Below are 13,981 nucleotides of genomic sequence, written 5' to 3'. Positions count from 1 at the left end.
GTGGGTGTGTATGTATGTGTGTTTTAGTTCTTTTCATTTTATCATTCAATACAGAGACTTTAGATTTTGTTAAAGCAATGGAAAGTATCCAATTGCCAAAGGACAAATATAAAAAATATATATCTTGTAATAAACTATAATGGAAGAGAATAAAAAAGAAATATAGATATATACATATATATGTATAACCGAAGTCACTTTGCTGTACAGTTGAAACTAACACAATATTGTAAAGATTGTAATTATTGTAAATATTGTAAGTACTATACATATTACACAATATTGTAAATACATATATTTACAATATATAGGTAGGAAAGAAAGAGACAGTGAGACAGTGAGATCATTCAGGGGAGGGAGAGAGATCAAGACAGAGAAGTAAAGATGATAGTGTGAGCTTTCCAAAAAAACAGCCATATGTGTCCAAAAGCACATATGGCTGGGTTGGAGGGCTCATGTGTTATTCTATTATGGTAGAAGGGACAGGTGGGGTGGGACTAGTCCAGACATAAACAGAATAAGTCAAGTGGAGGCTTTACTCCATCTTTAATTTACAGAGGTCAATGGGTTTAAAAAAAAGTATCTGTAGAATAGATGAAGGAAATTGTAGGAATAGGATCCTGTGGTTACAGTGCAAGATACTTCTTTTAGTGATTTTGGTGCTGTCAGATTACAGCAAACTCCAGTGTGTATTCTGGGAGTCAGTAACTAAGGTGAAACTGGTATAGTTTGTTTGGTGCAGGAAAGTCAACAAGTAAATGAAAAGCTCTTGTATTGAATGGATGGTCCACTTTGATGATGAAATCACCCACTATGGTACTGAGGAAGACAGGGAGTCAGGATAAGGACTACAAGTAATAAGGAAACAAGTGGATGGCAGAGTCAAAAAGAAAGGCCAAAGAAACATAATTTACAAATGTTAGACTATAAGCAAAAATGAGAAACAAAAGGAGACACTACTCCTAATTCCTATAACCTAAAATCATTATGGATAAGGAAGTAAATACTTCTTGAGATTAGATTTTAGATCACTGTAAGCCAAGGAAGTGAACAATTTTTTTATAATAGAGGATGAGAATAAGGGGAGTCTTGCTGGTTATGGAGTACCTGTAGCAGAAGGCACTGAAATGTCTGGAGGTTTGGAGGAGAAAAGTTACCTTGTGCTAAAAGGTAAGTGGTGTTAGCAGTAAGCGAATACAGAACATTATGGAGTAGAAGAGGTTAAATGGTTGGATGTGGATTAAGGCTGATAACGTGTGTATGTTTGTGTGTACTAATTGTTGAAAACGTGGATGAAATACAGGGTGAATTCTGTCTCATGAAAGAGGATGGTATTAGGCCTAATAGCCAGAGAAGCTCTCTTCTTTGGCAGGATGATAGTAGACCCAGAAGCTGCAAACTCCATAAAGAAACACCAATGCAAGAGAAAAACAGAGTACACAAGTAGATACAAAGACAACAGTCTGAGATGAAACAAACCTGGGAGATGTTAAAAGATAAGAGATCTACAGTTATGAAGTTATAGAAGACAGAGTAGAATATTCACAAAATAAAAAGTAAGGAAAGGCAAAGGCTTATGGAATTATTTTTCAAATTCCCCTGTAACAAAATATGTCAAAATTAAAGCAAATAAAACTCCTTTACTTAGCTATACATTTTTAAAATACTGAAAAATAAGTCAGAGGTCAAAACAGGACAAGAAAGACTTCCACATTACTATTTGTAATGGTAATCCTAAGGAGCACCTCAGAGGTCACTGCTATTTTAAGAAACCAAAATTATTATAATTTTAGGTAGTGTGCATTTTATTTTTTTACTGATAAAACTGACATATTAACAAGGAAGAAAACATATCAAAATGTTAGAAAAGATATCTCAAATAGTGGAAAGGATTATTTTTAGATTTCTTATTTCACCTATTTGTATATTATCTCAAAATTCTGTAAAATTTTTTTAAGAGGAAAAGCTCTTGAAATTAAAAAGACACTATAAGTCACATATGTGTGTGTGTGTATATACCTGTGGGTGTTTTTGTGTATTCAGGGGGAGAGAGATTATATACAATTTTATCTCATATGTAAAGTCTCCACATACTTACTGTAACAAGATATGCCTGTGTAATACTAAAATAAGCAATTTAAAGAGATATAAAATGGTGCATATGGTTGTCAGAACCCTCTCTGACCTGTGGAATCCACTGAGAAGACGCAGCAGTTCACATTGTGTTAATATTTGTGTCCTTTCCATGCAGAGGACAGTTACAGCCAAATTCATTTATTAGTGCTTGTTAACACAACTGCCACGGTCTGCCCACCTGGTCTCTGGAACTTCCTAGTTAAGCAGGTCACTCAAGTCTTACCCAAGTAACAGATCTTCTCTCTCGAACAGATTCCCTGTTAAAGTGTTGACAAAATAAAATAATAAAAGAAAAGATTATAACAGACATTATAACATCCAAGCAAATTTATATGTAGACTTAGATGTGCACAGATTTTACATGATTAAAGCTGCTAGTCTATATACAGATTTATACATATTTGTGCATGTGCACTGCATATATACATATATGGTATATATGCATATACAGTATTCATAGGCATAGATTATATCTACATACACATACAAACATATACACATGCATACAGCCACACTAATATATGTGTCTGTATGTCTGTTCCTGTGAGCATGCACAGATAAATTTGTATATACATAAAAATGTTTGGCAAGTACGTACAAATCAATTAACTGTTTTTATTTCTGTGTAGGTCATTTGGCACTGGGAATCAACTTTTATTTTCTTTATTATATAAAATTTAATGTGTAACTGGAGTTTTCCACTATGGGACCACGACACACTTGATATGAAATTCCAAACAAGGTAAGTGTTCAAAGCAATTATCAGGCTGGGATCACTTTTTCCAAAGTTCAGCGGAGAGATTTTGTTTGAAGTTAACTGCTGAAAACCAGCAGCAGCCTCAGGAAACTTACAACTGGAGGACTCCAGCTGGGGAACCTCTAAAGAACCCAGCAAAATATCCATGAAAATGAATGATATGCTTCAAGCACAGCTAGGTCCAGACAGTGGAAAGCTAACTTGGGAATAAAAACTCTACCACTCAAGGAGGAGCTTTTTATTCTCTTGATTCTTCTCCTTCATGGTTTTGGAGAGCTAAGTCAAAAATATGGAGTAAATAAAAAAAGAAGTAAACGTATCCTCCTCACCAAATGAAGGCTTCAAGGAGCAGACTCCATGGAAGAGAAGAGAAAGTTTACCTTGAAATGAAAAAGAAGAGTCAATTAATATATTGAGATGGACGCTCTAAGATCTGAATTGAGACAGTGCTGTACCACTTCAACTGTTTGACTTTCTATTATCTAAGAATAATGAGAGAAGGTGATCGTTCTCTCAGTTTTTATCCATTAGAAGCATCTAACCCAGTAAGAAGTTTGAAAAGACAAGTGGGAAACCAAAACAAAATGTCGTATTTTGATTATGTTTAGATTTTTAAAAACAATTGTTCAGTGTATCAGCTACTTTTACTTCTGTTTTTCAAAAAATATTTTACTGAAGCAGCATTACTTGGAATTAAAAGATACACAAAACTTAGTGAAATATTAATAGAGTATTTATTCTATATAAAGCTATAATAGTAGGTAAGTGGCAGCATCTGGGGCTCAATGACTGTGTCTATTAGTAAAATAATCATTATAAAATATGGTAAGTTCCTTTAAAATATATTACATATATGTTATATAATGTATGTATATATATGTGTATATATATATATGCACCAATATATATTCCCACCAACAGTGTAGGAGGGTTCCCTTTTCAGAGTTACCATATGATCCAGCAATCCCACTCCTAGGCATATAATCAGAAAAGATGAAAACTCTAATTCAAAAAGATGCATTCAACCCAATGTTCACAGTAACACAATTTACAATAGTCAAGACATGGAAGCAACCTAAGTTTCCATCGACAGATAAATTAATAAAGAAGATATGGTGTATATATATAATGGAATATTACTCAGCCATGAAAAATGAAATAATGCCATTTTCAGCAACATGGATGGACCTAGAGATGATCATACCAAGTGAAGTAAGACAGAGAAATACAAATATCATATGATATCACTTACCTGTATAATCTCAAAAAAATGATACAAATGAACTTATTTATAAAACAGAAACAGACTCACAGATATAGGAAACAAATTTATGATTACCAAAAGGGAAAGGGCAGGGGAGGGATAAATTAGGAGTTTGAGTTTAACAGATACACACTACTATACATAAAATAGATAAACCACAAGGACCTACTATATAGCATAGCACAGGCAACTGTATTCAATTTCTTGTAACAACCTAAAATGGAAGGGAGTAAAACTAATAAATACACACACACACATATGTATATATATACACACACATATATATGTATATATAACTGAATCACTTTTGCTCTATACCGGAAACTAACACATTGTGAATCAACAGTATTAAATTTTAAAAAAAGAACAAAGTTTTTTGTTTTGTTTTATTTTGTTTTGTTTTTTGAAGGATTGCTACACTTATCTTCTCCAACATAATGGATGAAGTCCATGCAGCTGAGAGAAGATTCTTTACAGCATCTAGGTAGAGAGGAAGCTGGCTATTCAAAGCAGGGAGTACTAGCTGCATGAGGAAGATGTTCACATGTCCAAAGGTAGTACTGAATCTGATTTATTGCAACATATAGCAATTTTTTATATTAAATAGCACTGCTATTTATTCTCATTTTAGGCATTATTCTTCCTTCCTTATTTCCTCTGTCAAACTCTTATTTGTTCCCCTGTTTTCTGCCTATAGTAACAACAATATTTATTCCCATATATGATGCATAGAAAGATGTCTATTTTCAAATTGACTTATTTTTTAAATGGGCTTGTTAATATGATCCTATAATTATGCCCTAAGGAGGCTGTGATGTTTCTACACTTCAAAATAAAAGTCATATTAGTCTTTGGGGAAACTCAATCCTATTTCCTTTTTTAAAATGCTCCGACTTCATCCTAAAATTAATTTATTCCACCTTTAACCAAAATATAAAGAAGATACACCTACAGAGTAAAGGTGCTATTAAAAATAAAATAAATTAAACAGCATTTTTACTTTTATTATCAAACATTTGGAACAAAATTTGTTAAAGTTCATTTAGCATTGTTCCATGGAAACTGCATGTTGGATCCTATTCAGAAATTCAATGTTTTCTTGAATAGCTGTAGAATTTGTTTCACATTCAAATTAAAAACTTAGATTTACTTCTTTTCAGTTATCTGAGCAAAACTTCCACAATTTCTAGCAAATTTAGAAAAAAATACAAATCTACAAAAAAGAAAGAAGGAAAAAGAAACAGTGTGTCTTTGATGGTTAGCCCAAAATTACATTAAGACTGAAGATTGTACTTGAGTTGGGGGTAAAATTTCATATCAGCAGTTGGAGGACATCTTAGCTTGTATTCAAATTTTTATTTCCAGGGGTGAAAATATAAGCTATGGATATGAAGAAAAAAAAAATACCCGTACAATATAGTTTTCATTAAGACCTTTTTAAATTTGTACTCAAGTTTTTAAATAATTAAATTAGAAGAAAGAAATGCAAAGGTAAGAAAAAACCCACTTGTTTTTTCTGGTTCTCAGCATTGCTCAGACAACTCTAGAAACTATGATTTGGCTCTCTTTGTAACTTGGAAACTCTAATGGATTGTCTGAATAAATATACTAAGTATCAGTTTATATGTCCCCATATTTTCCACTGTTCACCCACTTTTCTGAGTAGAGGAAAGAAAGATCAGGGGCAAATGGTGATAGAACTCTTGACATATTAACACTTTTACACATGTTCAGTGAAGCTGTGGCGGTGACAGACCCATGTTAGAGCAAAGAATGGAGATGGCTCAAAGCCACCTCTTCTTTTTATCTCTTGCTAGCTTTTGTGGGTCTTTTCTAGATGTCAGGAATGGAGTGGGGGGAAAGATTAAAAACAGACATGACATTTTCTCTTGTACTGTTGACATTTTAAAAAACATATCCAAATGTTTCCTTAGTCAGAAAGATCTATTCTAAAAGTAAAGCACAAAATGGCACTTTCTAACTGACTATACAAAGATTATAGGGTCTGGTTTTCTTCTTATGTAAAATATCATAAAATATTGTGCATAAATTACTGCATTCTTAACTTTCACACTTTTCACAAAACCATCTCCTCAGAAAAGGATGGCTGTCCACAGTGAGATGCATGGATAAGTGTTTTAAATATTTTGAAATTATTGATATTAAGTATTTCTATTAATTAATGCTAAGTATTTTTTATCTATCAGGTGTTGTTCTACTTGTTGGGGACACTTAATATATAATACACAATGTCTCTCCTTAGAAAACTTATTAATATATTGGAGAGAGGCAAGAACAAAATAAATGTATTAAAATGACATTAGCATTAATAGATTAGTTGATTATTTCTCAAGGAAGATGAAAATTTGGAAAATTATTGTACCTCTTTATTTACTTGGCTGAGCTATTCATATTTTAGTGAACATAGAAGGAAGCATCCTATGATAGCCCCCCAAGATTCCTACTAGGTACACACTTTCTCCCAATTATTCAATCAAACATTAATCTAGGTGCAGCTTGAAGAAATTTTGTAGATATAATTAATGTCCTAAAACAGTTGACCTTAAGATAGGGAAATTATCTGGGTTGACATTATCTGACCTACTTACATGAGCCCCTTAAAGACAGTTTTCCCTGGCCAGTCACAGCAGAGGATGTGAAAAATTGGACTCTGGCTGGCATGGGAGAAAACAAACTTTCATGTTGTGAACTGTCTATAGGATGACATGGCAAGGAATTACAGGTGGCTTCTAGATGCTGAAAGTGATCCATGGCTTACACCTAGCAGGAAAATGGAAATGCCAGTCCTACAACCACAAGGAAGTTAATTCTGCCAATAACCATTAAGGTTGGAAGAGGACCAAAAGCCCCAGATGATAACTTTAGCCTTGGCCTTGATTTCAGCCTAATAACACTGTTTGAAGGAGATTATCAAGAGGACATGACTGCCTGCTGACCCAAAAACTAAGCAAGGGCAATCAAAGGCTTCTCACTTTTTCCCCATCCTTAAAATATACTTCTGCCCACCATCCCAAAGAGAGAGCTGTTTTCAGGGATGCAGTCTTGAGAGAACAATGTGTCACTGAGATCATCGGGACTGAATACATGACTGAACTCAGTTAAGGCCTCTATGTAAACTTAAGATTCTGGTGGCTGGGGGGAGAGATCTACTCATTTTGCAACTGCCCAAGACAAGCCTCAGATGTAAATTCTGTTGTTTATTATAAGTGCTACATACTAATCTAGACTGATCTCCCCCTTTATTAGGTCTCTTCTTGCCCTCCATGTATGGGGGCCAGTTTCAGATTTCACCCAAGGAAGTGCCCAAAGTTTTAAAGCAACAGATACTTGAGAGGAAATCCAGCCACACTGAACCTAGATTAGTGGCCTACAGAAATCATGAAGTAAAGCTGCACTGCTTTAAAGTCACGACATAGACTCAGTTTCTTCTCTTCCTACAGCATATCTCTGTCATGAATTTTCTAATTCTCTTAGACTAGAACAATTATGTGACCTAATAGATCAAAAAATAGATGAGTTGGTATCTTAGGTATTTAAGTGGAAAAGTCATGAGTTTTGGTGTTAGGAAGATTGAAATTGCAATAATTAAATTTATATGAGCTCCAGTATTCTTATATTAAAAAAACTACCAAAACTATTTGTTTTTATTCCTAAAACTCTACCTGTTAATGAATACGGGATTACTCAACAGATAAAATAAAAACTCCTTAGCTAAACCATAACATGAATTAGCTTTAAATTTTTAATTTAATTAAGAAATAATACTAAAAAACCCCAGTCCTTTGGATTCTTCTTTCTTGAATCTGAGATCCATTCATTCTTTTCCATTCTTACTTTCCCTATCTTAACAGATCATTTATCAATTCACACCTGGATTGCTACAGCCTCATATCTCGTCTCTACTTTAGTTCACACCACACATACTTTATCCTATGAAAAGTTAATATTAACTCAGATTCTAAATGTCCATGAACTCCTGTAATATAGCAGGAAATGTTGTATAAACACATAATTATTTTGAGGAGAAATGTTCCTGAGCTTTCAAGGAAATCAAAGTTTCAAATGAGTTCTTGACCTAAAAACTAACTGCAAGTTCTTCTGTCCTAAAATATTATTCATAATGCTATCTCTCTGATCTAAAACATGGGCCGTTCCTCATTGCTAACAGGTTAAAGATTTTGGTCTAGCCTTATTTCTAGCTTTTCTATGACTTCTCATGACTTATGTGTTCTCAGGTCTCATTTCCCTTCAGCTTGGAACCATGCATGATTTCAGATCTAGTGCATGTCACAGTTTTTTATGGATACTATAACATGACTAATTTGTTGAGCCTACTTTTAAGTTCTTATTGGAGATATTTCATGCTTTAATTTGATAAATGTTGATTGAGTTTTTATTATATACCAGGTATCTTGCAGTGGTTCATTCTTCATTTCTCTTTAGGTCCTCTCTTCATACCTACCTCTATGTCCCAAGTCAAAGTCTGTCCTAGGACCTAGCTTCTCATAGCCATCTCATCCAAAATACCACCCCCCCATCCTCTTTACTAATTTGAAGCTCACACATTAATCAGGGTTCAATTAATAGTTACTTTATTTCTGTTCTGTTATCATGTTGCAACATTAACTTCCTCCAAATTTCTAGAACATTTATAGATAATCCTGTCTTTTGAAGATACTAGAATCCTACTTTGCACTATTACTTTTTTAATTTCATATGTATATGTCCTACCACAACGACATACAAACTAACTTGAACTTGGGTCATGTGTATCTAGCACAATTTTATACATATAGAATGTGTGTAGTATTTTGAGATATGCCTGAAAATAGTAAAATCAATATTCTTCCTGTTTATGCATTTGTTTACACATAGTTTCTTTCATCATAAAATAAAAGGAATCCTCAAGGCCCAGTGTTTATCTTCTATTCCTTCAGCACATAGATATCATAAAGTTTAGTTTTTTCTCTCTCCATATATTGAAAACAGTCAATAAAAAACCTATTTAGCTAAACTTAACTCATGAACTATAGACATAGCGTTGAGAATGGCTAACTGTATGAACTTTTGTTCCAGACAACCTGCATTTAAATTCTTTCTCCTGGGGAGGAGGCAAGATGGCAGAAGAGGAGGACACGGAATTTGTCTCTCCTCACAGTACATCAAGAATACATCTACGAATGGAACAGTTCTCACAGAGCACCCACTGAACATCAGCAGAAGACTTTGGACACCTAAAAGGACAAAAAAATCCACTCACAACTGGGTAGGACGAAAGAAAGAAAAAAAGAAAAGAGGAATCAAAAAAAGGACCAGCAACCCTAGTGGGAAGCTGAAGGGGAGGGGAGGACCCTGCACTCAGAAACACACACTCACAGTGGGGAAATCAGCTGGGACAGAAAGGCACCTTCAGGGGAATCAAAGGAGAATACAACAGACCGTCTGTGGAAGGGAGGACAAAATAAGAACTGTGCGCATGGTCTGTGCCGCAGCCTTGCACACCCCAGCTGGAGTCACATGTCTCTTGTTGCAGAGGGGGGCTGCGTGCTGGAAAGTGGGGTTTGGAGCACTGATCCAAAGAGGGGACAGCTGTTGGCTGTGAAAAGACAGCCTGAAGGGACAGGAGTAAGAAGCTTTACAACCAGGAAAGTTTGCAGAAAAAGCCCAGGACACTATACAAGCAAGGCATCTTTGTTGACTGCGTGCAAGAGGTGGAGCCGCCATTGCAACCCCTTTCCCCACCCCCCAGCTTCTTCAGCCTATGCAGGCACTGAGAGGGGCACACATCTAAACAGGCATGGCTGCCTCTCAGCCAAGGCCTCCTCCACCCACATAGGCTCCAGAGTTCTGAGCCTGGTCCATACCAAAGCCTCCTTGGGAATCAGCCCTGGGCACTCCTGTGTGAGATGGGAATCTGCCAATGCTGACAGGGGCTGGGTGTTAAAGCTTGGGGTTGAGAGAGCAAATCTGGGAAGAGGACTGCACCCTGCTGCACAGATATAACACAGGGGATGGGAGTGAAAGGCTCCACAGCTAGGAATCCCCCAGAGGAAGCGTGGTGTGTCTAGGAAACAAGGTACCATTGTTGAGTGACACACAAGGGATGTGGCTGCCACCACCCCTACAAGCACCCCTGCCTCTGCAGGCACTTGGAGGGACTCCCACCAGAGAGAGCATGCCCCAGTCCATTGCAACTGCCTTCTGGTATACACTGCCGCAGGCAATTTGCACACATCCCAGTTCTGGCCATCATACTCTTCCCCAGTCTGAGTAAGTGTGCCCCAATCAGACACTGCTTTTGCTTCCTCTCTCCTGGGTGTTGAACACACACCTGAGGGTGGCACACACACAGAGTTAGGGCCAAAGACAAAGCTGAGCACCAGGGGCAGTGCAACTAAGGAAGGGAAATGGAAATGTTTCTGTGTAGCTGCACAAGCTCAGATTAAATACCCATGATCAGTTTGGTAAATCCTGTGTTTGTGGAATACCTGAATACACAACAAGTGTTCCCACAACCAAGACTGGTCTACCTTTAGCAGCAGTGGACTTTGGGGGCAAGTACACATCAGTGCTGGGTCAAGTCAGAGTCTGAGCTGGCCTCACAGTGCCCACAGCAGATCCAGAGACCCAACTAGAAGTATTGGAGGACCTCCTTGGGAGGCAGACATTGGCTGTGGCTCACTGTGAGAGCAAAGACACCAAAAGGGGAGGTCTCAGGAAAATATTCTTATTACTATTATTGGTTTTTTGTTTGTTTTGTTCACTTGGTTTTGTTGTTTTTATTATATTTTATTTTTATTTTTAATTTTTTTAACATATCTATTTTTAATTTTTTATTTTTACTTTTCTTTTTTTCTTTTTTTGTTGGTTTTTATTCATTTATTTATTACTTATTTATTCATCATTTTTATCTATTTAAAAATGCTTTAATTTTTTTTTCTTTTCTATCTGCTTGTTTCTGTTAGTCTGGTTTTGTGGTTATCATTTGTCTTGGATTGGGTGTATCTGTTTGTTTTCTTTCTTCTTTGTGTGTGTTTGTTGTGTTGTCATTTTTGTTTTTGCTATTTGTCTTGGGTTTTGTTTGTCTGTTTTCTTTCCTTTTTTTCCCTTCTTTTTTTTCTTTTTTCTCTGGCCACTCTGCGCAGTTTGCGGCTCTTGGTTCCCCAGACAGGTTTTGGGTCTGGGCCTCCAGGGTGTGAAGAGCTGAGTCCAGGACACTGGACTGCCAGAAAATTCCCATTCCCAGGGAATATTAATCAGAATGTGCTCTCCTGGAGGTATCCATCTCGACACCAAGACCCAGCTCCACCCAACTGTATTCAGGCTCCAGTGCTGGACACCTTTTGCCAAACAATGAGCAAGAAAGGAACACAGCTCTGCCCATCAGCAGACAGGCTGGATAAAGTTGTACTAAGTTCACAGACACCCCAAGACGCACCACCTGATTCGGCCCTGTCCATCAAAGGGAAAAGACTCAGCTCTACCTATGAGAGTACAGGCATCCGTCCCACCTACCAGGAAGCCTACACAAGGCCCTGGACCAACCTCACCCACCAGTGGCTAGACAACAGAAAAAAAAAAGAGACTACAACCCTGCAGCCTGCAGAAAGGAAACCACAAACACAGTAAGTTAGACAAAATGAGACAGCAGAGAAATATGTTGCAGGCAAAGGTGCAAGGTAAAAACCCACAAGACCAAATACATGAAGAGGAAATAGGCAATCTACCTGAAAAAGAATTCATAGAATTGATAGTAAAGATTACCCAAGACCTCAGAAATAGGATGGAGACACAGATCAAGAAGATACAAGAAATGTTTAACAAGGACCTAGAAGAGCTAAACAACAAACAATGAGTAATGAACAACACAATAACTGAAATGAAAAATACATTAGAAGGAATCAACAGCAGAATAAGTGAGGCATAAGAACAGATATGTGAGCTGGAGAATGGTGGAAATAACCGCTGAGGAACAAAATAAAGAAAATAGAATGAAAAGAAATGAGGACAGTCTCAGAGTCCTCTGGGACAACATTAAACACACCAACATTCAAATTATAGGATTCCAGAAAAAGAATAGAAAGAGAAGGAGGCTGAGAAAAGAGATTTGAGTTTGAAGAGATTATAGTTGAAAAATTCCCTGACATGGGGGAGGAAATAGTCAACTCCAGGAAGTGCAGAGTCCCATAGGATAAACCCAAGGAGAAACATGCTGAGACACATATTAATCAAACTAACAGAAATTAAACACAAAGAAAAAATAACGGCAACAAAGGGAGAGCTACAAATAACATATAAGGGAATTCTCATGAGGTTATCATCTGCTTATACAACAGAAACTCTGCAGGCCAGAAGGTAGTGGCAGGACATATTTAAAGTGATGAAAGGGAAAAACCTACAACCAAGATTACTCTACCCAGCAAGGATCTCATTCAGATTCGACGGAGAAATGAAAATCTTTATGGGCAAGCAAAAGCTAAGAGAATTCAGCGTCATCAAATTAGCTTTACAACAAGTGCTAAAGTAACTTCTCTAGGCAGAAAACACAAGAGAAGAAAAAGACCTACAAAAACAAACCTAAAACTATTAAGAAAATGGTAATAGGAACACACCTATCAATAATCACCTTAAATGTAAATGGATTAAATGCTCCAACCTAAAGGCACAGAGCAGCTGAATGAATACAAAAACAAGACCTGTATATATGCTGTCTACAGGAGAGGCATGTCAGACATAGAGAGACATACAGACTAAAAGTGAGGGGATGGAAAAAGATATTCCATGCAAATGGAAATCAAAAGAAACCTGAAGTAGCAATACTTATATGAGACAAAACAGACTTTAAAATAAAGACTGTCACAAGAGACAAGGAAGGACACTACATAATGATCAAGGGATCAATCCAAGAAGAAGATATATGATTGTAAATATGTATGCACCCTACATAGGAGCACCTCAATACACAAGGCAAATGCTAACAGTCATAAAAAGGGAACTCAACAGCAACACAATAATAGTGCGGGAATTTAACACTCCACTTACACCAATGGATGCATTATCCAGACAGAAAATTAATGAGAAAAAACAAGTCTGAAATGACACATTAGAACAGATAGGCTTAGCTGATATTTATAGGACATTCCATCTGAAAGCAGAAGAATACACCTTCTTCTGAAGTGCACATGGAACATTCTCCAGGATAGATCAGATCTTGGGTCACAAATCAAGCATTGGTAAATTTATGAAAAATGAAATAGTATCAAGCATCTTTTCCAATTGCAACACTATGAGATTAGAAATCAGTTACAGGAAAAAAAAACTGTAAAAAACACAAACATATAGGCTAAACAATATGCTACTAAATAACCAGGAGATTACTGAAGAAATCAAAGAGGAAATTAAAAAAATACCTAGAAACAAATAATAAAAATACAACAACCCAAATCTATGATATGCAAAAAAAGCAGTTCTAGGAGAGTTTATAGCCATAAAATCCTACCTCAAGAAACAAGAAAAATCTCAAATAAACAACTTAACCTTAAATATCTAAAGCAACTAGAGAAAGAAGAATAAATAAAACTCAAAGTTAGTAGAAGGAAAGAAATCATAAAGATCAGAGTAGAAATAAATGAAATAGAAACAAAGAAAACAAGACCAAAGATCAATGAAACTAAAAGCTGGTTCTTTGAAAAGATAAACAAATCTGATAAACTGTAACCAGATTTATCAAGGAAAAAAGGGAGAGACTCAAATCAATAAAATTAGAAATGAAAAGGGAGAAGTTACAACTAACTGCAGAAATA

General features: G+C 36.1%; 1 long non-coding RNA gene across 1 annotated transcript in view; it reads right to left on the bottom strand.

Annotated features, from left to right (window-relative positions):
* LOC130849719 (uncharacterized) overlaps nt 1-13,981 on the bottom strand; it is a 176,662-nt gene that overhangs the window by 116,206 nt on the left and 46,475 nt on the right. The window contains exons 2-3 of the long non-coding RNA XR_009052786.1: nt 3,223-3,273; nt 2,360-2,393 (exon numbers count right to left, since the gene is read on the bottom strand). This is a non-coding gene — a long non-coding RNA (uncharacterized LOC130849719). The remainder of the gene's footprint in view (nt 1-2,359; nt 2,394-3,222; nt 3,274-13,981) is intronic.

This window comes from Hippopotamus amphibius, chromosome 3, assembly GCF_030028045.1.
Source record: "Hippopotamus amphibius kiboko isolate mHipAmp2 chromosome 3, mHipAmp2.hap2, whole genome shotgun sequence".
Classification (NCBI taxonomy): Eukaryota; Metazoa; Chordata; class Mammalia; order Artiodactyla; family Hippopotamidae; genus Hippopotamus; species Hippopotamus amphibius.
Note: the sequence above shows the minus strand (reverse complement) of the source record. Positions and strands in the feature narration are given on the sequence as shown.